The 23,741-nt window shown below is 42.4% G+C and overlaps 1 protein-coding gene across 3 annotated transcripts in view; it reads right to left on the bottom strand.

Moving 5' to 3' along the window:
- Window positions 1–20,404, bottom strand: part of slc34a2a (solute carrier family 34 member 2a) — a 34,735-nt gene extending 14,331 nt beyond the window's left edge. Inside the window, exons 1-2 of one of the 3 annotated variants that reach the window (XM_042108360.1) lie at window positions 20,315–20,404; window positions 4,576–4,864 (exon numbers count right to left, since the gene is read on the bottom strand). The gene's annotated coding sequence lies outside the window, so the exon portion shown is untranslated. Of the gene's footprint in view, window positions 1–2,992; window positions 3,089–4,575; window positions 4,979–20,314 lie in introns of those variants that run through there. The other 2 variants (XM_042108343.1, XM_042108351.1) reach the window with 2 other exon arrangements.
- Between the last annotated feature and the right edge of the window lie 3,337 nt (window positions 20,405–23,741).

Raw genomic sequence — 23,741 nt, 5'->3', positions numbered from 1 at the left:
CAGCTCCCGTTAAGAGCATCTTAAGAGCAGTGCACGCGCGTTCATGCTACAAGCATGTTCGGGAAACAGTCGGAAAAACCAAACGAACGATCGAACGTCCCCCTCACTTCCTGTCATTCTCAACTGTCCTATCAAATTAAAGGCATAAAAAGCCCAAAAAAATATACTTAAAAAAATAAAATAAAAAAAATAATAAATCATGGGTGTGTTAGTGTTTAACTGCTCTCAGCAGGAACGGATATTGCAGGTATAATTAGATATTAAAGGACATAATACACACACCATTTATCTTGTAATTGATAATACATTCATTCATTGACTGGTTCATTTGTAAATGAATCCATTAAATCATTCATTATTTTTCTATCTTTCTTCTTTACACATGAATTACTGTATGTATTGTACTCTCTCTGAGCAAATCATGAATGAATATGATTGAGCAAATCATGAACAAATATGATTCTTGAGAGAGAGAGAGAGAGAGAGAGAGAGAGAAGAAGAAAAAGAAAACAGAAAATCACATAATTTTGGGCGATCGTGTTGGCTGTTCTGTTACTGTTATTTTATCCATAGTATTTGATAGCATAATTTAGATATTTCTCTCACATCTAGGCTGTATCAAACTATACAATTCATGGAAACTTAATACACTTTATATCTCCATTTTTGATCATGAGCGTCATCATGTTATTTAATTGTGTATGTCAGGGTAATATCAACAAAATTGCAGTTGGGGAAGATGACACGCATGTCAACATCTAGGGTAAAAAATAAAACTTTAAACATCTTTACAAAATACATCTGGTATAAATTTACCAATCACTTTCAAAAGGTTAAAGTTTGTTTATGTGCCCTAGATCAAAGGTTACAGCATGTTGAAGATAATGACAAGTGGAGTTAGTCTGGCTATCACCAGACCAAGCTCAACCTTTTAAGATTAAATTAGTCTAGGGAGTGCTCTGTATTTTCTACTGCATAATAGGCGTGATCAACGGGCATAGTTCAAATGACTGTAGCAATTTGATAGTCCTTCAACTAATCAGACCAACGATCTGGGTGTGCCAGGTGGATAAGCCAGTTTGTGATTGGATAAGCCAGTTTGTGATTGGTCCAAGATTTGTAACAGAAGTAGGGTAGAAAAATGTGGAGGTTTCCAGCCTGAGCTGCAGGGTGAAATCAAATTGCCGGTAGATCAGGCTAGGTTTACCCAGTCTAAAGTGGAGCGTCAGGCAGTATGGATTTGTGCTCTTGAAAAGCTCATTTATTTGAAAGTAATTGTGAAATATATTGCCAACTTTTTTCTTATTATGACCGCCGCGCAGCGAAGCGGCGGTCATATAGGTTTAGTCAGATTTTTTCTTTTTTTTTTTTCTTTTTCGCATGCCCAAATTTCCGTCAATGATTCCCGGGACACTGAAAGACCGGGTACACGAAACTTGGTGGGCATGTAACCCCACATGGATAGCATGGAACCATCGTTTTTCGTTTTGATCTGTAGCCCCCCCGCTGGACTGGACCCCCCGAAAGGAGGGTAGGGCAGACACAGTTTTCTGTGAATATCTCGAAAACCGTAGGGTTTAGGAGGACCATTTTTTTTTGTATGTTGATCTCAAGGGGCCATGTCAACCCATTCCATAACCACTCATTTCATGTATAGCGCCACCTAGTTAAACACAAAAAAGTAAAAATGAGGTGTTGTAATTGAAGGTATCTGTGACCTAACATAGTCAAAACTGCACGAAATTGGAAGTGTAGGATCTTTATGACACCCTCTGTATGCATGCCAAGTTTTGTGGAATTCCGTTCATGGGGGGCCACACAATAAATTAATTTATGTTACTATACACCAACTGGCCTGTAGGTGGCCGGAGACAGTTTTCTGTGAATATCTCGAGAACCGTAGGGCCTAGGAGGTCCACCTTTTTTATGTATGTTGGTCTTAAGGGGGCATGTCAACCCATCCCATTACCACTTATTTCATGTATAGCGCCACCTAGTTAAAAATTAAAAAGCAAAAAATTAGGTGTTTTCATCACAATATCTCTGGCTGACAAGGTCAAAACTGCACGAAATTAAACGTGTAGGATCATTATGACACCCTCCAAATGCATGCCAAGTTTCGTGTACTTTCGTTCATCGTTTCGTACACCAACAAGGATTCCCGGGACACTGAAAGACCAGGGTACACAAAATTTGGTGGGCATGTACCCCCACATGGATAGCATGGAACCTTAGAACCTTACATGTGAAATCTATGAACTAATCATGTTTTGGTACTTGTTGTCTAGCAGATACCAGTGAGAATTGAGTGTGGATAATGCAATTTAGTGAGACAGTTAGAATCATATAGGTCTTTCAGCGTGATTTCTTTTTGTGCTGGACTGGGCGGTGGTCATATTTTGTACCGCTCTGCGGTACATCTAGTTTTATTCTTGTTTTGATGTTGTGAACATCCCTCGATATGGTTTTGACATAAAAGGAGTGATTCCCTGAAAAGCACCAAAATACACATCATCATTTCTCTTAATACCACAATACCACAAGAGGCCAGAAAAACAGAAAAAAGTCTACAAAACATGGCTCTCCTTCAGTTAAAATGCCTTTATTTAAGGGGCAGGCGTGGGTACTCTTTTCTCTTTGACCAAAGCAGCAGTTAATATCACTGTAAGACTTTTTAACAATTGACCAAAATTGATGACAGTAAAAGAAAAAAACATATTTTTTTTATATTTTAAATGACTTGTCCTGATTCTTCCTGTGGATCTTAATGGGCACTGATGAAGCAATAATTTCATTGCTAGTTTTTCATAATTACTATTTAAATTGTTTGCTGCTCTAAGGCATTTTGTTTACCAATATGAGTCCAACGGTCACATCCATAATGCTGGAACTGCCCTATAATAGGCCTTTTGCATTTATATTGTTGTGTGTTGCACATATGTCCTGTACAATACTTTAACAGGTTCATGGTCAGTATGGGCCATTTACTTACATAACTGGCTTATCTTCTGTCAGTTGATCAACGGGAAATATATTTCCAACTTTTTTCTTATTTTATTCTTGTTTTGATGTTGTACACGTCCCTCGATATGGTTTTGACATAAAAATGAAAAAAAATAAATATATAAATCTAAAAGGGTTTTAGGAGACTTTTAAAACATGCTGTTTTGTAACTCCGTTACCGTAACTCCTTTACCATAAAATGCAGTTTTTTTCACCCTCCATCAATGGCATTAAGCCCAAAAATTAAATTAATTTCCAAAATAAAACGCCATGTTAGGACACTTTAGTTAGTATATTTCATTTGAAAATTTCAGTAACAGAGTTACAGCAAAGTCACAGAATTCTTTCTATATCTTCGGCTGAGATGTTCTGAACAGCCCCAAATCTGATGTGTATGATGACGCTAAAAGTCTCTGCGGACATGCTAAGTTTTGTGAAATTTTCTCCATGGGGGGCCATGAAATAAATGAATTTCTAAGTGTACATCTTGAAGATGGTGGTGTTGAGTGAAGGGTTGCCGGTTGATGATGGTGACACTCACACAGTACTCACTCACACACAAACAGGCACCCCCCCCCCCCCCCCCCCACACACACACACACTTGCACACATGCATAAGTCCCCCCCACACAGACATACCATTACATACACATACACCCCCCCCCACACACACACACGGGTACGCCACCCCCCCACACACACACACATACACCATACCTCCCACACACACGCCCCAAACACACCCCAATACCCCCCCACACACACACACACACACACTTACATAGCTTGAGTTAGTAGAGGATAGAGACAAATTGACAATTGATTTATTTACCGAGAGAATGTGCTGGACTGGGCACCGGTCATATTTTGTACCGCTATGCAGTACATCTACTCTGTATTTTTTCTTCTTTCATTATGATAAAACATACTAGCCTATTAGTAATGAATACATGATAATTTCATATATTTTTGGTAACAGGAACAGGAACATTTGTAACTCCGTTACCATGACTAATGAAACATATATATCTGTCTTAGACGTACTTCAAAACTGGTCACTGTCACAAAATCTTTGGTCATATATAGGAAACAAGTATAGAAACACTTCTATATGGGTTATTTTAATGTTATATTTTGAGAACTACATTTTTGATGATGTTGACTTTTATGGTAAGAAAGTTATGTTAATTTTCTGTAACTCCATTACTGAGCACTTTCTGACTTTATAATCATATAAAGATTTAATTTCACTAGACCATTTTGTGTTATTAAAAGTACACGAAGGCACATACAAACTGACATATTAATCTTAAATTTGGTTCATTAATTGCTGAGTGGCACCAAAACATCATATGGGAGTGTAACTCTGTTACCACGTGATCTTTCCCAGTTTCGTTGTTTTGATTGAGTAAATAAATAAATCAAATAGCAATAATCCCATTACAGTTCCACCTCTGACATTACTTATAAATGTATGTATGATTTTGCCCCCCTGCCATAGTTATATCAGAGCAATAATAAGTGGTAGTACCACATCATGTCGGTGAGACGATTATCCATCACCACACTTACCTGTGGCAGTCCAAGTGTATCCGTGTCTCCAGCTTGAGTGGTCAGTCCCAGTGGAGATTGTCGAGAGTCGTGTTCCCCTGCTCAGCTGTGTGCGTCCAGTACAGATCTTCTCCAACACAGGGCAAGAGAGGAGTGCCACGTGTGTCACCTCGCTATCTGAATAACTGTGTCTACCTCTGTGACTTAGCTTATCTACTGCTGATAGCACCCCCTTGGCTCAGAACTGTCTGTCTTCTGTTCACGGAAACTCCAGTCCAAAGTTACAACAGGGACATCCCTGCTGTGAACCCTGCAGTGTTTCAAAGAAAAATACTTGGTATGGTGATAGATTCCTGTCTATTACACATTCACCACTCAACTTTTCAAAAGGCTACAGAACCGTCCTGTTTGAAGTCTTCTCTTACTTTAAGTAAATAATGTAGAAGTTGAGATGCTAAAAGAAGGGAGCATTGCCTCCATGAAATACAAGTCTTCCCAACTTCAGTGTCTCCCTTTTATAGTCCATTGGACATTGTATGGAGGATTCCCCATGTACAAGGTTTACCCCTCTGATGTAACAAAGGAGGGGCAATCGTGGACAGTTTGTGTGTGTGTGTGTGTGTGTGTGTGTGGGAGGAGTTTGTATGACTAATTGAACCTGTTAGCACCCATGCGTGCATTTATCTGTTTCCATGTGTTTTGGGTGAGAGCAAAAAGGAAAGACTGTGGGCATAGTACAAGAATGTAGGGCAACGATCAATTCATGAGCTATTGAACATTCAGCCACATGATTATTTTCACAGTTCACTATTTAGAAGTTTAAGGATAATAATAGCAGTTATAAAATGATTCCTTGCTATTTCATCTGTTGAGTAACTTGGAAAATTATTAATATTAAACAACTAACATAAATAATTACATTTTCAAATAGTGATAACATGGCTGTTCAAATTTCAAAAATAGAAAAATAAAGAAAATCAAGAGCTGTTACAATGAGTTAAGTTTCTCTCTCTCTCACTCTGTCTCTCTCTCTCTTTCACTCTTTCTCTGTGTGTGTGTGTACATTTGTGTGAGCATGTGAGAGAGAGAGAGAGAGAGAGAGTGAGAGAGGAACTGGGGATCGGAAAATTGCAGTGGAGGACAGCATTGCTATATTTAGCAGATCAATATCCAAATTGACTATTTATTCCCATAAAAATGGAGGAAAACAGAATAGCCTTTTCCTGGATCAAGTTCAAAATGTCCACATGGCTTGGACCAACTATAGCCTACTCCAACAGTGTGATGTCAGTTCATATTAGGTCAGGTTAAGTAATCTTTCTGTGCAACTTTGATGTCCAGTAAAGACAACATGCAATTCCGTCATTATATTTCTGCATAACAACACACAGTGAGTATCAGTCATTTTTGTTACACTGAAGAATAATGTACAAAGAATAATTTTGTCAGCTAAATCTACTGTTACTCTATCATTTGAACACTACAAGTGTAACTAGACTACACACTTACTGTATGCTATATAATATACTGTATTTGCACAATCGATCTACTGGTAGTTACATTTCATACAGTTTTACTCTTTTCTTTTTCACTGCTAGTGAGGCTCTGGTAGCCCCTTGTCTCCTCCCTTGTTTTACACCCTAAAACATTTTTGTCCACACCCCTCACATTTTTGACACATTTTGTTACACCCCTCACATTTTTGATACATTTTCCTACAATGTAAAGTAGTCAGTGTACAGCTTGTATAACAATGTAAATTTGCTGTCCCCTCAAATAACTCAATACACAGCCATTAATGTCTAAACCGCTGGCAATAAAAGTGAAAATGTCCAAATTGTGCCCAACGTGTCAATATTTTGTATGGCCACCATTATTTTCCAGCACTGCCTTAACCCTCTTGGGCATGGAGTTCACCAGAGCTTCACCGCCACTGGAATTCTCTTTCACTCCTCCATGACGATATCCTGCCTCTGTGCTGGGGATGCAGGATATAAACTGATCCTGCTTCTCGCGACGTCTGAGACTTTGTGAGACTGAAGGTCGGCGGGTCGGATACACCGAACTTGCAAGCGGGATATTCTTCCTACAGGCAGTAGGGGCGGGCGAGAGAGTCTTTATTCGCCCTGTAATGAGTCATTTAAACATATACCTACTTACGAAGATGATTAATTCACACGGAAACGTTGCCTGGTGTCCCTTTAATGCTCAATTCCGATTTTTTGCTCAGATCCCATTTTTTTGTTTGACTGTTCACATGACATTTTAAAATGTGGCCTATATCAGATTCCAGTGTGAACTGTTTGCGGTTCCGAAATGACCCGCATGTGCAAAAGAAGAACAATGACATCAACTAAACGTAGTCTGAACGACCTTGCGCTCCTCCACCTTCAGTTAGAGGATGACCCACAGATACTCAATAGGGTTTAGTTGTGGAGACATGCTTGGCCAGTCCATCACCTTTACCCTCAGCTTCTTTAGCAAGGCAGTGGTCGTCTTGGAGGTGTGTTTGGGGTTGTTATCATGTTGGAATACTGCCCTGCGGCCCAGTTTCCGAAGGGAGGGGGATCATGCTGTGCTTCAGTCCCTCCACTCGGCGACCATATTGCAACACTTTTTGGGCACTTATCGGGCATCTATTTCGGCAGAAATGCGCCTGTGCAAGGCTTCAGGACACCAACCTTGCTACAGCGGCGAGATCACTACACATGATTGGCACTATGTATTCACATTTCTACTTTTTTGCCGCGGAAGGGGCGGGATAGACAAACTAACCCCATACATTTCTATGGAGGATTTTTTGAGTGCTGTGTCTCCTCAGTAGAAAGTCTCTGGTCACAGTACATGTTGGCATTCATGGTTCCCTCAATGAACTGTAGCTCCCCAGTGCCCTCATGCAGCCCCAGACCATAACACTCCCACCACCATGCTTATCTGTAGGAAAGACACACTTGTCTTTGTACTCCTTACCTGGTTGCCGCCACCAGTGTTGCCACAGTTACCTTGAAAAAGTAATCTGATTACTGATTACTCCTTTAAAAAGTAACTTAGTTACTTTACTGATTACTTGATTTTAAAAGTAACTAAGTTAGATTACAAGTTACTTTATTAGTTACTTTCAGCAGCTGCCGACAACACCCCCACCGCCTCAACATAAAAATGATAACCGGTTTTGCCAATACTCACTATACTGGAAGTGCATTTTAACAGTAATATCAACCATGTATAGCAGACATCCCAACCTAACCTACTTAGATACTGAAATTCAGATGTTTGTTCAATAATACCAACACCAAAATAAGGAAGGCCTATTGATAGAAATTGTTATAGTAAAATATGTAGATTTTTTTTTCATGTAGCCTTGGCAACTAGCCATCTTGTATAGGCCTGAGTAATATGCAAATGAAATTACACTTGTTAAACTCACCTCAACAAGTCTTTTGCAATCATTTAACCCGCTGTGAGCAATGCTAAAGTCGCTGTTACAAACAGTGCAGTGTGCAAGACTATGATTATGTTTTAATCTTATGAGACAATTGGGTACACTTTTGTGTAGTCTGATGTGAAATGGGTCTTAAATCTTCCTTTTTGAGGGGCGCTGACGCTGCCATGACGCTCCTGTTCCTAGATACACTGACTGAACTGATTAATTAAAGGGAAACTTGGCAGGATTTCCGCCTCTGCTGGAGAAATTGTGCATTATGCTATTTCAAACTGTGGAAAAAGGTAACGATAAAGCACATGGATTTGTTTACAAGCTAGCAAACGGTTAGCATAAGTTTGGCAGACAATGTATATGTTACAAGGTAAGAAACACGATTTAAAACGAGTTTCTTGTTTCTCACTTCTCTTTCCGGGACGGTAGTCGCAATGTTGCAAGGTTGGTTTTCAATGTTGCAAGGTTGGTTTTCCGCCTGGGGACGCTAGGGGCAGCGGGAAAAGTCACCATTTTCACCGGAACAGGTCATTTAACCATCCAAATGATTTCTAAACGGGTTTATTACGTTGAAATAGTTGCCAAGTTCCCCTTTAAGTTTGGGAGAAAAGAGATATAAGCAGGGGTGCACATAACTTTTTCACTGAGTTACTCAGGTGAGTACCAGGAGATGGTGTTTGGTACTCAACCCATGTGTCGCGTGATCTTAATAAGTGCGGTCATCCTCACTGTCCTCCTCAGTGTCGCCACCACTGTCCTCTTCAGTGTTGCCCCCACTGTCCTCTGCTTCAGCTTCCTGCATGGTAGATGATGAAGATGATGCAGATGCACCTCCCTGTCCTTGGTTGAGCCTCCGATTAGCTGTCTCCATCCACAGGTCAACAGCTTGCTTCGGGTCAAATGTCTCTGTGGTCAGCTTTGACAGGTGAATGTGCATCAGGGCTGAGAGACGAGCATGTGACAGACGAGATCTGTACTTGGTTTTTATTATGTCGAGATGTGAGAATCCCCTCTCACAAGCTGCACTGCTTAAAGGCAGTGTAAGAGATAGCTTAACCACCTTGTTGATGTTGGAGTAAATATCTGGGTTACTTGTATTTACTATTTGGACCAAGTCATACACAGAAGAGGCTCCCAGGCGTTTTCCTGCCTGCTTTAAGCGCATCCATTCTGTCACAGTGATATCTTTGTCAAGTTGCAAGGTGGCCTCATTATTTCTTGAGAATGCTGCAAACTGTTGTGTTTCCAAAATTGTGGAGGTCTCTCATTTCCTGAGGCCATGTTGAAGGATCAAATACTAAAAAATTATGACTTGAGGGAGTCATATCTGAAACTCTTTAATTAACCCCCTGAGTAAGTTTGTTTTTGTTTTGTCTCTGTCAGCATCAGCATTAGAAACAGTGTGTGGCCTGTGGCCTTCACCATCAAGCAGAAGTGTGAACTGTCCAATGGCCACCATGAGTCCATCCTTACATTCTCCAATGGTCAGCTTTTCCTTCTGAAATCTAATGGATGTGGTCTTCAAAATGTTGCCAATGACAAGCATGTTTGACAGAAAGCACTGAAAACGCTCTGTGCAGATATGCTGCAAGTCACTGTTATCACTTGTAGCCAGTTGCATTTTAATGGCTGGCAATAGTCTTGATATTTTTAACAGTGTTTCATGCCTCCATGCAGACCATCTGATATTATGAAACTTACCCAGTTTCACAAATGAGATCCTATTTTCTTCACACAGATTCTTCAGTGCAGCAGTTTTTTTTTTGCTCCACCTTTTTGTAAATAAAACTGCAGCAGCTTGATCACTGAGCGATTAAATGTCTCACAGTATGGGATGTTGCGATCAGCTGATTTTGCGCAGTTCTCCAGTGTGTGTGCTGTGCACAGAATGTGCACAAGGGAGTCTCCAATCGCAGCACCTCCAACCGAGCTAAACTCTCCGTTGCTGGACACAGACACAATGTAAACTATCTCCTGCTCAGTTTTTGTGATGTCCTCAGATCCATCAAAAAGCAGCCCCCAAAATTCAGCAGACTGCAACTTGGCTCGTAACTCCTGGCTGATGGTGCGAGCGATGCTCTGCATGATCCGTGTGCCCCCCTCTCGTGAATGATATGCAAATCCGACATTAACTCCTAGCCGCTTCAGTAAAGGAATATCCTCAGAATAGGAAGACATGGGACGTGCGCGTTTAGCTTTATGGAAGGCGAGGAGAAAAATATTAAACAGAGCTTGCCGCTGTTCTTCATTCAACTTATCTCGCCATTTGGCTAGTGGGCGACTGGACATTTCTTCTCGGCTAGCTTGTTTATTAGCAATGGCTTGCGCCACATTCGTGTGCTCCTTGCTCTTTTCATGTTTGTCAAATAAAGGATGGTTGAAATTCTTTGAGCCTTTATAAAATGCACTTGTTTTGTCTGCTAGTTGCGGATTTGAACGGCAAATCTTACACCACATTTCAGTGCGCTCATCGTTAGCTTCAAGCCACTGCACATCTTGAAGCCACTTTTCTGAAAAAAGTCTTTAAATCGACTCTGGCTCCAGTTGGCGTTTCTTTGTAGGTGGCGGCGAAACGCCAAAGAAACTGCTTAATGTCTGTTGCTTTTTGGACATCTCTGGCAATAGTTGACAAGCAGCTTGTACTGTAATGTGTAGGTTGGATGATAAGATCGGAGTACGCAAAGGCGCTTACTAACTCAAGTGACATTACGCATTCCTGATTTTTGTCGCGCATGCGTACCTGCGTACTAGTTATGTGCACCCCTGGATATAAGCACACTTACACTAAAAACTGATTGGTTGATTTAGCAAAACAGACCAGGATGCTCTCTGTCTTGGATGCGCTTCAGGCACAAACACACCACTCCTCTCTCTCTCCCTCTCCGTTGTGTGCGCGTTAAACTCATATGCACACGCGATTTGAAGTCCGGTCTGGCTTGCGTGCTCTTGTTCGCTCTAGGTTCCGGGAGATTTTATGTAATTTGCGGGCGTCAGGAAGCCGGTATCAATATATGGGAGACTCCCAAAACTTCGGGAGACTTGGGACGTCTAGCTTGACAGCACTTTGTCGCCAGTACAATGTACCTTAATGTTGTCATGTTTAGCTGACAAACTCAAAGTAATGACTGATGAAATGTGCATCTCTCTCTCTCCCTCCATTGTTGTTTACGTTTGTGTCGCTGCGTGGTTTAACACGTGAATTGTCCTCATGCTGAAAACGTGAGCATAGCCTACATGACATTAATCCCCAAGACAAGAAGAAAGCAAAGAATATATCTTTTTACTAAGGAAAATGACAAAAATAGTAACACACAGTAACTTAGATAAGTAACTTTAATCTGATTACTGGTTTGTAAATAGTACCACATTAGATTACTCGTTACCGAAAAAAGTGGTCAAAATAGACTAAGTTACTAAGTAACGCTGGCATCACTGGCCGCCACACATGCTTGACACCATCAGAACCAAATTATCTTGGTCTCATCAGACCACAGGACGTTTCTGTCTTAGTTCGTACTGAATGTAGAAGATGTTGAACACACTGACGTGCTGCAAATGTATTACTTTATTCCAGGGCTTGAAAACGAAATTATTTTTCAAACGTTCCGTTCCGAACCTATGTTTAACGTTTTCGTTCTTGCATGCGTTCCGCCGCCAACATATCGGTCCTGAACCGGTTCGGAACGCAAAATATCGTTCGTTCTTAAAGTTCCGGCAGTGTTTGGCGGGCCTATCAAGTCTATTTTTGTGGACTTTACCTTAGAATAGACGTACTCATTATTTCCCCTTGATTTAGCCTATACCGTAGCTATGCCCAAAAATAATAAATCACAGGCGGCATTCAAAAACATTCAGATGGGCTATCCATCCCATAGCCTAACCTATGCCTATAAATAATTTCTTATCAAAAATATTTCTGGATACGTGCTAAACTCCTTACCTGGTTGTAGCCTAAGTTTTATCCATATGGAGATCTTCAAAGGCTTGCGTTATAATTCCAACCCTGTTTATAAACAAACCTGTCTGTTGCTGACAAGGCCTATCTCAAATTTCCCGTTTAACTCTTCTACATAGAATAGGCTATAATTGCGCAAACATTTCAAATCCCGACTTTAAAACGACAAGGTGTGGACAGGCAAAATAGGCTATTACGCATAGGCTACAAACAATTTCCAAATCAGTTTCAGTAGCCTACGCTACGAGCTGGCCTAAGATCTGAAGTGGCAGACGGATAGGTTACATTACAACAGCAAGACAAAATATTGTCTTGTTCGTTTTTTTTTTTTTTTTCAAACTGCAGAAATCAAATTATTAGGCTGTTCGCCTACAATCAAACGAGTAGAACACTGAGGATATGCTTTTGTGAAATTTTATAAAATATATAGAGAACGGAAAAAAACGTTATTAACCGGTTTTGTGGATTTCAGAATAACGTTTCTGTTCCGGAACAGTTGAAGACCATTTTGTTTTTGTTTCCGTTTCCGCTCCTCGTAAAATTCCGTAAAATTCTTTTCGTTTTCGGTTTTCGTTTTCGTTCCTTGAACCGGTTCGTAACCCTGCTTTATTCACTCAACCTGGAGCAACATGTTTAAACGTGTCTCTGCTCATCGTTCGCTACAATCACACACTGAGCATGCGCATCTTACAAAACATGGCGTTCATTGATTGTCCAACACAGAATCTCATAAGTAATGCTTAACTGAAATCATATTATATTCGATGTGAATATTACATCCCCTTCTTATAGAAGTGTAAGGTTCTAATACAGATGATATGCACTAGTTCACTGACATAACTGTAGTGTAGTACTTGCAAAGTAACTGCTCTAACATTCAATGAGCTTTCATACACTGAGGTGAATGAACACATCTGGTAAACTATCAGAAATCACAAAATTGCCGCAGAACTATAACCTGACTCTCGCCAGATGAATTTCGTTCCGCCTAGCTCCACTCATCCATCTGGGACCAATCCATTGGAGTGTTCCTTCAGAAGGCTGGGCCTAATCAAAAAATGCTTGCATATGATTGAATAAGCCACTTGTCCGTCATCTATTGACATGCTACTTCAACCACTCACATCGAAGCCAACCCGTGACGCTGATAACAGTCTCACAGTCGCTTCTACGCTATGTCACATCTATGAAACTCCCGCCCTGCGTCCTGATTGGCTGTACCATAAAATCGGGTGCAGAAATCACTCTCAATGGAAGAGGTCCCAGATGGATGTGAGCACTGGCGCCTTAATGCAGGGGCTTACATGGGCTTCAGCCCAGAGGCCTCGACCAATGAGGGGCCTCCTAATAATAATAATGATAATCAATAATAAACGGGCGTGTCCGTATTCGCGGCGTCAGTCATTAGCCTACTCCAGCGGTCCCCAACCACTGGGCCGCAGGACATTCCTAACCGGGCCGTAGCCTACGACATTTACGAGTTTTTTTTTAAAAATGCATGCAAACTAAACTAAATTGAATTCGCAATAATGTCACGTTTTTACATGGCATAGGCCTATATGCAGTTGTTTGATTGCATGCATGTTTGCATTTTGCAAGGTCTATTTACGTCTGTCTGTCCCGCCTTCAACACTTTTACATATTGCCTTCAGCGCTGCGCAGCCTCAGGTCAGCTCACTTCACTTGATCAGTTCTTGGCGAACGGTAGTGTCACACGAAGTTAGCTAAACTGCTAGAATGAGCAACAAAAAACAAGCATCTTTAGCAGGTCACTGGCCAGAGTGTTTGAGTTCGAGAGCCGCTGCAGAGATTTCTTACAGAAAAAAAGTCACCGTTAGCTGCACATTGTAGTGATGAGGACTGGGTGTCAATACTCGCTTACCTGTGTGACATATTCGGGTTGCTTAATGACCTCAACCTGTCACTCCAGGGGAGAATGACTTTAAACTGGCAGATAAAGTCGCTGCATTTAAAGCCAAGCTTGTTTTGTGGGGACGACGAGTGGACCGGGGTGTATTTGATATGTTCCAAACAGTAGTGGGGGTTTTGGGAGAGACTGAGGCAGGGCCCTTTCTCTCGCAGCTGGTGCGCGATCACCTTGTTGCGCTTTCAAATGAGTTTGAGCGTTACTTCCCATCCTCCAAAGATCCACGGCAAACCAATGAGTGGGTCCGCAACCCATTTGTCAATATCCCGAATAGTCCTAACTTGTCAGCGCAGGAGGAAGAGCAGTTGATCAAAATGGCAAATGACGGTGGTCTTAAGAGTGTGTATAAGGAAACCTCTGGCGGGTTTTTGGATCAAAACCAAAGCAGAATATCCCGAGATAGCCGTAAGAAAGCGTTTCCCACCACGTATCTATGCGAAGCCGGGTTTTGACTGCAACTAAGACCAAATTGCGCAATCGACTGGACATTTCAAACACACTGAGGGTGTAACTGTCTTCCATCACCCCCAGATGGAAGCTTCTTGTTGCAGGGAAACAAGCAGGGCTCCCACTGATTATATTCGTAATGCACGTTTTGTTCCCATGTTTTGTTCCCATATTTTGTTGCATGTTCACACTTATAGATGTAGCTTCAAGTTGTTCAATATTCATAGTTCATATTGTTCAATTTTCACTTCTTCAAGTTCACGTTTTTCACAAGAGATCGTTACCTTCACTGTTTAACTGGAGCTAGTTCTTTTCAAGTAATGCATCCACAACACATATGGAACATGGAACCCCCGACCCCCGCCGGTCCGTGAAAAAAAAATTGGAATCAAACCGGTCCATGGTACATAAAAGGTTGGGGACCCCTGGCCTACTCGAGCTAGCCTAATTGAGTGTAACGGATGCCAGCTAGCTTAGCTGTGCTTGTGGAACGTTGGTAAAACCTCACTCCCCGACGCCTCAAGAGTGCTGCTGGCATGTGAGCCAGTAGCCTGGGCTATTGGCTCAATTGTTAGCGCGCTCGCCTCCCAATCCGAGGTGCTGCTGTTCGCGGGTTCGAGTCCGGGCGTGTGCAGGGCTAAATCGCGCAGGTTCAGCACAACACAGGGTACATGAGCACATCGCACAATGACAATGACATCCTTGCAGAGACCCCCTTTGTCTTCTCTTCTAAAGTGTAACAAAATGTAACAAACTTAATAAATCCCAACGGGTGTGTAGAGGAGCTAGAGGAGAGGCTGAAACTGACTGACAAACTTACAAACTCTGGAGATAACGTGGGTAGGATATAAATGTTTTACATAGGCTCAATAATGATAGGCTACACTGCATGTTAGGCTTTATTAACCAAAAGTGCACGTTATGTAAATAGGCGGGTCAGATCGTGGGCCGGGTATCATTTAATCATAATTAATATTTGCGGTTTGGGGAGGGGGGGCCTTAAAGACATGTAGCCCAGGGGCCTCAGGTGGTATTAAGGCGCCACTGGATGTGAGTGAAGCTAGGCGGAGCTAAGCAGAACGAAATTCATCTGGCGAGAGTCAGGTTAGCAGAACTAGGCATCACATGACACAGTTTCGATCAGAACGTCACATTCTCTCTTTTTTTTTTTTTTTGAAGGACAGCGATCTGCCTACAGCCTTTTACATGGTCTTACCAAAGTCCAAAATAGCTCTAGGTTTGACTTCACGTCCTGATTTTGTCCTGTAAGTGGTGGTCAGAGGGGCAAATTCATTTGCGGTCTGTGAAGTAGGAGATGTGCTGTTGTGTGGAGTCTGTGATGCGTTATCCTGAAAGGAGGTGGCGTCTGTTTCTCCTGTATTCCTGTCCTCCTTCAGCTGAACGTATGAGATAGGAACGGTCAGTTTCAGCCGGCCTGATGACTACTGCAGGTTTCCACTGACCTTGCTCTTGAAAGCGGATGTGTTGACCTTCCTGCAGCGGCGACAGAGGTCTGGCTGACCTGTCGTAGTACGTTTTCTGCTGTTGCTGCTGGTGGACAGTAGCATGAACTTCTCTCTAACTGACGACCTTTGGCTGAGTGGGTGCTGGGTAAGACTGAACGCAACCGCCTACTCATGAGCAGTTGAGCAGGTGATCTGAAACAGTCAACAGTGTTACGATACTCAAGGAGACTTAGGTAAGGGTCTCTTTTGTCACATCTGGCCTTTTCCAACAGTGATTTTGCAATCTGTACCGATTTCTCTGCGATGCCATTGCTTTGCGGGTAATGTGGACTGGAAGTTATGTGGTAAACTCATTTGTCAGCGAAAGCTTCAAACTCTCTGCATTTGTACTGAGGGCCGTTATCTGATACAACAGTCTCAGGTATGCCATGTCTAGGCTGCTTTAAGTTTGTGTATTACAGCAGAGGCTGTTGTGCTGTGCAATTTGTCAAGCTCAAAATACCTGCTGTAATAGTCCACTGTGATGATGTATTGTTCATTGTTCCAGGTGAACAAATACGTAGCAACGGTCTGCCATGCCCGATCGGGGATCTTGTGGCTGATCATGGGCTCCTTGGTGTTGGAAGGTCTGTGTTCAAGGCATGTGGAGCACTTTCCAACAGTTTCCTCGATATGCTTGTTCATACCTGGCCAAAATAGGATGTCCCGTGCTCTCTGTTTGCACTTTTCGATGCCCATGTGACCAATGTGTATCTGTGATAACACCTCAGCACGCAGTGAAGTAGGAACAACAATTTTCTCACCCTTGAATATGATGTCATTCATCTGGGAGAGTTTGTCGCAATAGTTCCAGTACTCAGCAATATTCTGCGGGCACAGTTTTCTTTCCTCAGGCCATCCTGCAAGTTACTGTACAGCATGTGTACCTGCATGTCCATGCCCTCTCTTTGCAGCTGAAGAAACATTCGCTGTAGCCTGGGAGGTGCTGCTGCAAGAGGTTTGCGGATGATGGATTCCAGTGGCTTGTGGTCACTTTCCACTGTGACGTGGTGGCCATACACGTACTGATGGAAGCGTTTGCACCCGAACAAAATGGCATAAAGCTCCTTTTCGATCTGAGCATAATTGACTTCACAGTCAGTGAGTGCTTTTGATGCATATCCAATCGGTCTGCCATCTTGTAACAAAACAGCACCAAGTCCATATGTACTGGCATCGACTTGTATGGTGAGCTTTTTTCTGGGGTCAAAATAAGGTAAGACAGGACCTGGTTCACGTGTGATGAGCTCTTTTATCTTCTGAAATGCTTCTTCATGCTGTGTATCCCGTGTGAACTCATTGGTCTCTTTCAACAGGTGACGCAGAGGCGCATTGATGCTGGCATGACCTGGGGCAAATTTTGACAGATAGTTCACCATGCCTAAGATTGTTTCCAGCTCACCTTTGTCCTTTGGGGCTTTCATCTCTTTGATAGCTGCAATCTTGGTGCCCAAAGTAGCTGACCTCAGTGGCGCAAACAACACTCTTTTCCGGGTTGAGCTTCACTCCTCTCTCTCTGGAACGTTGCAGCATGGCACGGAGGTTTTCATCATGCTCCTACTTGTTCCTGCCGTATATGAGAATGTCGTCCACAATCGCCATGACGCCTTGTAGATCTTCATAGGTCTCGTTCACCTTCCGCTGGAACTCGTCCTGGGCAGATTTTACTCCAAAGGGTAACCGCAGGAATCTGTACCGTCTGAACACTGTTGAAGGTTGACAGCTTGGAAGACTCCCTGTGAGCTTTATAGACCCTTTCAACAATAAAAACAAAAAACAATGCTTGAACATTCTATTTGGTTCCCAATCTACTTCCTCTGCATTAAGATAACATATGGAATGTTAAAACGGAAGCCTTGTGGGGCCAACTCTATTTTTTATAGTCTATGGGCCAACTATGATGTTCCACTAGAACCTGGAACTCTCCACTGGAACTCTCTTGAAAGGGTCTATAGCCCAGTAGCCTGACTTGGCATCCATGACACTAAAGTAGCATGCTCCAGCTAACCTGGACGTGATGTCATCGAGGGTTGGTAAGGGGTAGTGCGGTCGTTGGATTAGCTTCTTCAAGTCTTTGGGATCAAGGCATATCCTCAGCTTGCCTGTGTGTGGTTTTTCTGCTGCTACCATTTAGTTAACCCATTCGGTTGGCTCGGTGACTTTCACGATGATTTTTTGTTTCTCCATACTCTGTAGCTCATCCCGCAGGCGATCACATAAAGCAATGGGACCTCGTCTTGGTGGGTGAACAACGGGCACTGCATTGGGGTCGATGTGAATGGTACATTCACCAGGGAAAAGTCCTATTCCTTTAAAAACGTCTGCAAACTCCTCCATTATAGACACCTCTTGTTCAGCGGACACAGAGAGAATGAGCTTGATCAATCCAAAATCCAGGCATGCTTGTAATCCTAGCACTGGTGGTGCATGTGTGTCTACAACATAAAACTTCAGCATCAACTGAATGTCCCTGTATTGGCATTTCATGTTGTACTTGCCCCTAACTACAAGCTGCTCTCCTCCATAGCCATAAAGCGGGCGCATTGAGGGTTGTAGCATATTCTGTATTCCCAATCTCTTGAAAGCATGTGTGGGAATGACATTAGCTGAGGCCCCGGTGTCCAATTTGAATTTGATCATGTTTTGATTTGGTCCCACTTGTAAATTTGCAAAAGCCTGTTCGGTATCTTGAGAACTATTTCCCTCTATTACTGCATCAATAAACAAATCTTCACCGTCTGCATATTCATCTGGTTCATTTTCACTCACTGCGTGGACTCCTTTTCCTTGCTTGGAATGACATACTTTTGCAAAATGGTTCCACTTGTTGCATATCATGCACTGTTTCCCTTTCGCTGGGCAGCTGTTCGCGTCGTGTGCCTATTTCCACAGTAGCCGCAGGTTTTAGCGCGACCACGGAAGTTGGCTGGCTTGTGTGCGTCATCAGATTGTCCTTTTGTTCTCTCTTGGCGCGCTCTCCAAGCACCTTTGTTGTGATACTGCTTGCCAATTGCATGAACCGCCTGTTCATGTGAACTGTTGCTGCCATCTATTGTCTTAAGTTGCACTTGTGCTATTTCATAAGACCTAGCAATGTCTATTGCTTTATCGAGCGTCAAATCAGATCCGACATTAAGCAGCTTTTCACGAACTTTAGGCGAATGAATGCCGATCTCTTATCATCTCTTCACCATTAGCATATCCACAGTCCTTCACAAGCAGCCTCAATTCTGTGACAAACTGCTCAAAAGGCTCACTAGGTCCCTGTATCTTCTCATGGAATTTGTAGCGTGCGAAAATGACATTGGACTTTGCCATTACGTAGGCTTCAAAACGTTCATAGTATGACTTCAAAACTGTTGCTTCTGCCTCCGTTAATGTCAGTAGTGAAATCTGCCCAAAGGACCCAACTCCTGTCCATCCACAACACATATCATAAACGCTGTACAAACGAAGCCAAATCCATTGTCAAGCATGCTAACCACCCACTCCATGGTCTTTCCAGTCTACTCCCATGGTAGGCGATACAGGAGCCTGCACTCTCGCTCGCGTTCACTCTTTCACTCTGACACCATGTCTTAGTTCGTACTGAATGTAGAAGATGTTGAACACACTGACGCAGGGCCGGAGTGGGGCCACTTTTCAGCCCGGGAGTTTCAGGCCCAAGACCGGCCCACTTTTTTAGTGGTGGTGGAAATTGGATGAATAAGGCAACATTTCAGCTCTTACTATCCTGTAGTTTTTATTATAGGCTACCAATATTCCACTATTCCACAAGGATAAGTTGATAAGTTAACAAAAACAGGAAGGAAGAAATAAAGCATTTGAAATGTATCCCACAATTCCACTAAGAGGCATATTGAACTATTGTTGACATGTTTTTTCTGCATGGGTCAGCTATCATGTTGTTTGGTGATTTGCTCCTTTACTACACCCACTTCTGAGCAAACAAGGCATAGGTTGATCATATAGCCTACTGTTCTTTCATACATAAAATAATTTAAATTCATATGGTTAACTCTATTATCCTTTCTACTTGTCCCTGTAGTCATAGCTAATTTCAGGCTCATAATTTTCAGCGGGGGACTGGCTGATCTGCTGCTCAGAGGCTACTTTTGTTTTTAGGCCTAGGCTACTGCATACATAGATCAAGCTTGAGTTTTGTTATCAGTATTTGCATAATATTTGCAAAGTCTATGAATCGCCATATTGGATGATACAAAAAGGCAATTTTTTTTAATTAATTTAATATGTTGTGTCAAAAGCAAGCTCCCCTCAGCTGTGTTTTATGTGACTGTTGACCCCAATTGTGTGCTGTGTTTTCATCTTATTTATATGGTGTGCTTTTGTTTGCAGTGGATATTCCTTTGCTGTGTTTTCTGTGTTCTTCATATGATTTGCTGTGGATTGTTTGCTGTGACTATTATAATTAATGGGACACTGAACTTTTTAAGTTGTGGGTCTACAATTGTGTGCAGCCAGCTGATTACCACCATCAGCTGATTATTATCGCCAGCTGACTCTCCCCTCTTCGTCTGACGCTCAGCTGGGCTGCTGGGCTGGCGTTGGGTGGACTCTCTCTCCCTGGTTTGCGCGCTCCCGCTGGTTCAAAGACAATAGATAGGCTAGCGGTTGTTGCAGATCCGGACTATATTGACTCTCGTGCGATCTTGAGCCCTTTGAACTGCTGCTGCTCTTGCATTCTTTTTATGGACAAATCTGACTGAACTTCTGGTGGTGGCTCCGTGGGTTATCTCCCAGATAGCAATTTCCTTTGGGCCGGATCCGCATAAAAGCCTTTAGATCCGCCTGTAGCGGACATACGGTATCTGACTGTGGGCCAGGTCTACTCCCGATACAGGTTTCAGCTCTGCTAGCAATGTTGTTTTATCACCGGTTTACAGATTTGTCCCAGATCCAATTTCTGCAACTCAACTGGAAGTCAGGAGATGCGTTTAAAATACAAAACACTGATTTGGCCCAAACCTGTGATACGGATATGAGCCGAAGGACCATTTTTTCACAGCAGACCCAGGTGGTAATGATATTAATTAAGGTGCTGATTCTAAATTGACTGTCCTTTCCCTACTTCATTGTCAACTGGCTGCTAAAGAAAAAAAAGGTATTTTGGAATGGCACAAATTTAGAAACCATGGGGGTGCACATATGTTCCCATGGCCGCTTCATTTCTACAGTAAGGCTGGAAAAGAAGATATAGTTGGCTCAATATTGATCATATGTTCGTTTCATTATTTTTATTATTACCTAGCAGTGGTAAAAGTAGTCAATTGTTGTTTGTGTCAGATCTAACAGTGCTATGAAACAACCCCATATTCTTGCCACGCATGCAGAAGTCCAAGCAGTAATGTTAATCAAGGATCTTTGGTTTGCTCACTATCAATCTTTTGACATGATTTGCCAGCCTGGGGTTGGACTAGGACAGCCCAACTTTTCAAGGTAGTATCTGCTTTTTATCTCTGTTGGTTTATTCAGAGACAACAACAAGCAACCGAGCGATTGATAACTTTACTATTATTTTCCAGCAACAACAACTAGCTTAACTTAAGCAAAACAGCTATCACAATAACTATTTTGGAAAAAAGCAGTGATAACGCTAACAGGATCACTGATGATAAAAAAAGAGTGTAATTGTGACTTAGCCTATTTGCAAAAAGGAATAAATGTGGAATTAACACGACTTAAACTTTGTCTGGGATTGCACTTCTACAGCCAGGTTGTTGAATAAAAAAAATAATAAGACACTTATGTGTAAAGTTTTTTTTACCCCCCTTGTGTTTGTTAACCTGACCCTAGCCAGATGAATGTCGTTCCGCTTAGCTCCGCCTAGCTTCACTCACATCCATCTGGGACCTCTTCCATTGAGAGTGATTTCGCCAACCAACTTTATGGTTTAGCCAATCAGGACGCAGGGCGGGAGTTTCATAGATGTGACATAGCGTAGAAGCGACTGTGAGTCTGTTATTAGCGTCACGGGTTGGCTTCGATGTGAGTGGTTGAAGTAGCACGTCAATAGATGAAGGACAAGTGGCTTATTCAATCATATGCAAGCATTTTTTGATTAGGCCCAGCCTTCTGAAGCAACACTTCAATGGATCGGTTCCAGATGGATGAGTGGAGCTAGGCGGAGCGAAATTCATCTGGCTATTGCCAGGTTATGTGTTTGTAGCCTAGCTTATGTTTATCAGTTGAGCTGTTGGGAAAACGTTACGAACTTTAGCCTGGGTGAACCTATAACGAACCTGTTAGCAAATGTGTAGCAAACAGATTTTTCAGGATAATTAGCCCTAATTACCAATCACATTTCACATGTCAAATAAAGCCGGCTGATGTCTGATAAACGGGTCCGTACCACACACAATAAGCGGACCCGTATTGCATATGATAAACAGATCTGGAACACGTCAGTAACACAGACTACCATACGGAACTGGGCCAGTCATAGCCCTTATTGGTACCAGATCCGTCAAACGGATCCAGACCAATTTTGGACCGATGTGCGTTTGGACGCCGGATCAGGTCCATTATGCAGATCCGTGCCGGACGTTGTGGTAGGTGTGGCCCAGTTCCGTCCCAGTGTATGTTTGCTATCTGGGCTGTCTATTTGGGGGTATTCACTATTACGAGGGAAATAACTAGTGTCCTTTTTTTATTATAGGTTTTTGCTGGGCATTTTAATCTTCTTTCTTTGTACTAGTAATACATTTGTGAAAAGGGATTTTATTCTGGCTCTTCCATTTCTCTAACAGTGGTAATTAATTTATGCTGGTGTTCAAAACCCACACTTTGTGTGACATGTTGCTTGCGAATAGGTTGACAACGCTACAACGTCCAGTATTAGCCCAATAATAAGGCGGCGCTATAATCATGGCTAATTTACCAGTTGCCACTTATTCTGTCCTCTTCAAAAAAAATTGGAAGCTTTGCACATTTGGCAGCATTTTCCTCCAATACCTTTCGTCTTTTTTACCTGGCCTTTCCAGTCCCTCGTGGCCTCTTTCTACCATCCATCCTCCCTGACGCTTATCGGTAGGGCCGGGCCGGCTGGTATCTGTGAAAACTTTTTAGAAAAGACGGGCTATATGGACCCAACCAATTAACTCTTCTTGGGAGGGGAAAACAACCCATGCAGAGGCTGCGGTGTTAGGCATAGGATGCGAACGTGTGTAGCCAACTTAGAGAAGAGAGCCAACTAAGAGAAGATAGATTAACGTGGCAAATGTTAATATTTTTACCTCGACCGGCCCAGAAGTGAAGCGGCCCACCGGGAATTCTCCCGATTACCCACTCCGGGCCTGCACAGCACGTAAACGTATTACTTTATTCACTCAACCTGGAGCAACATGTTTAAACGTGTTTCTGCTCATCGTTCGCTACAATCACACACTGAGCATGCGCATCTTACAAAACATGGCGTTCATTGATTGGCCAACACAGAATCTCATAAGTAATACTTAACTGAAATCATATTATATTCTATGTGAATATTACAGTTTCCAGTAATCTATGTCCTTAGTCTGCTTGTCTTCACCAACCTGTTTGTGGGCTTTCCTGTGCATCATCATCTCGCGAGGAGCGGAGCAGGTGGAATTTTGTTGGAGTCTTTTTAATTTAGAGGCTGGAGCGGCTGCTCTGTTCCGCTCCAATTTCGCTCCGATACCGCTCACGCCACAAGTCTGAGGCATGCCCAAATCCACCCAGAATTCATGTCTTCCTAATAAAACCAAGACCGTTAAATTTCAAAGATATTGGCCATAGTAAGTTCGTTGATGAGGACGGAGTTCGCTAAATATTTTAGAAAGGAAACTGATAAGTCATACAAGCATACTATTCCTACAAAACACTAGATACTAATGTAGAACAAGAATAACCATGTGGTGGTGGAGTTTCAGTGAGTAA

This window comes from Alosa sapidissima, chromosome 1 (assembly GCF_018492685.1).
Source record: "Alosa sapidissima isolate fAloSap1 chromosome 1, fAloSap1.pri, whole genome shotgun sequence".
Classification (NCBI taxonomy): Eukaryota; Metazoa; Chordata; class Actinopteri; order Clupeiformes; family Clupeidae; genus Alosa; species Alosa sapidissima.
This window is presented reverse-complemented; position numbering and strand designations above follow the sequence as displayed.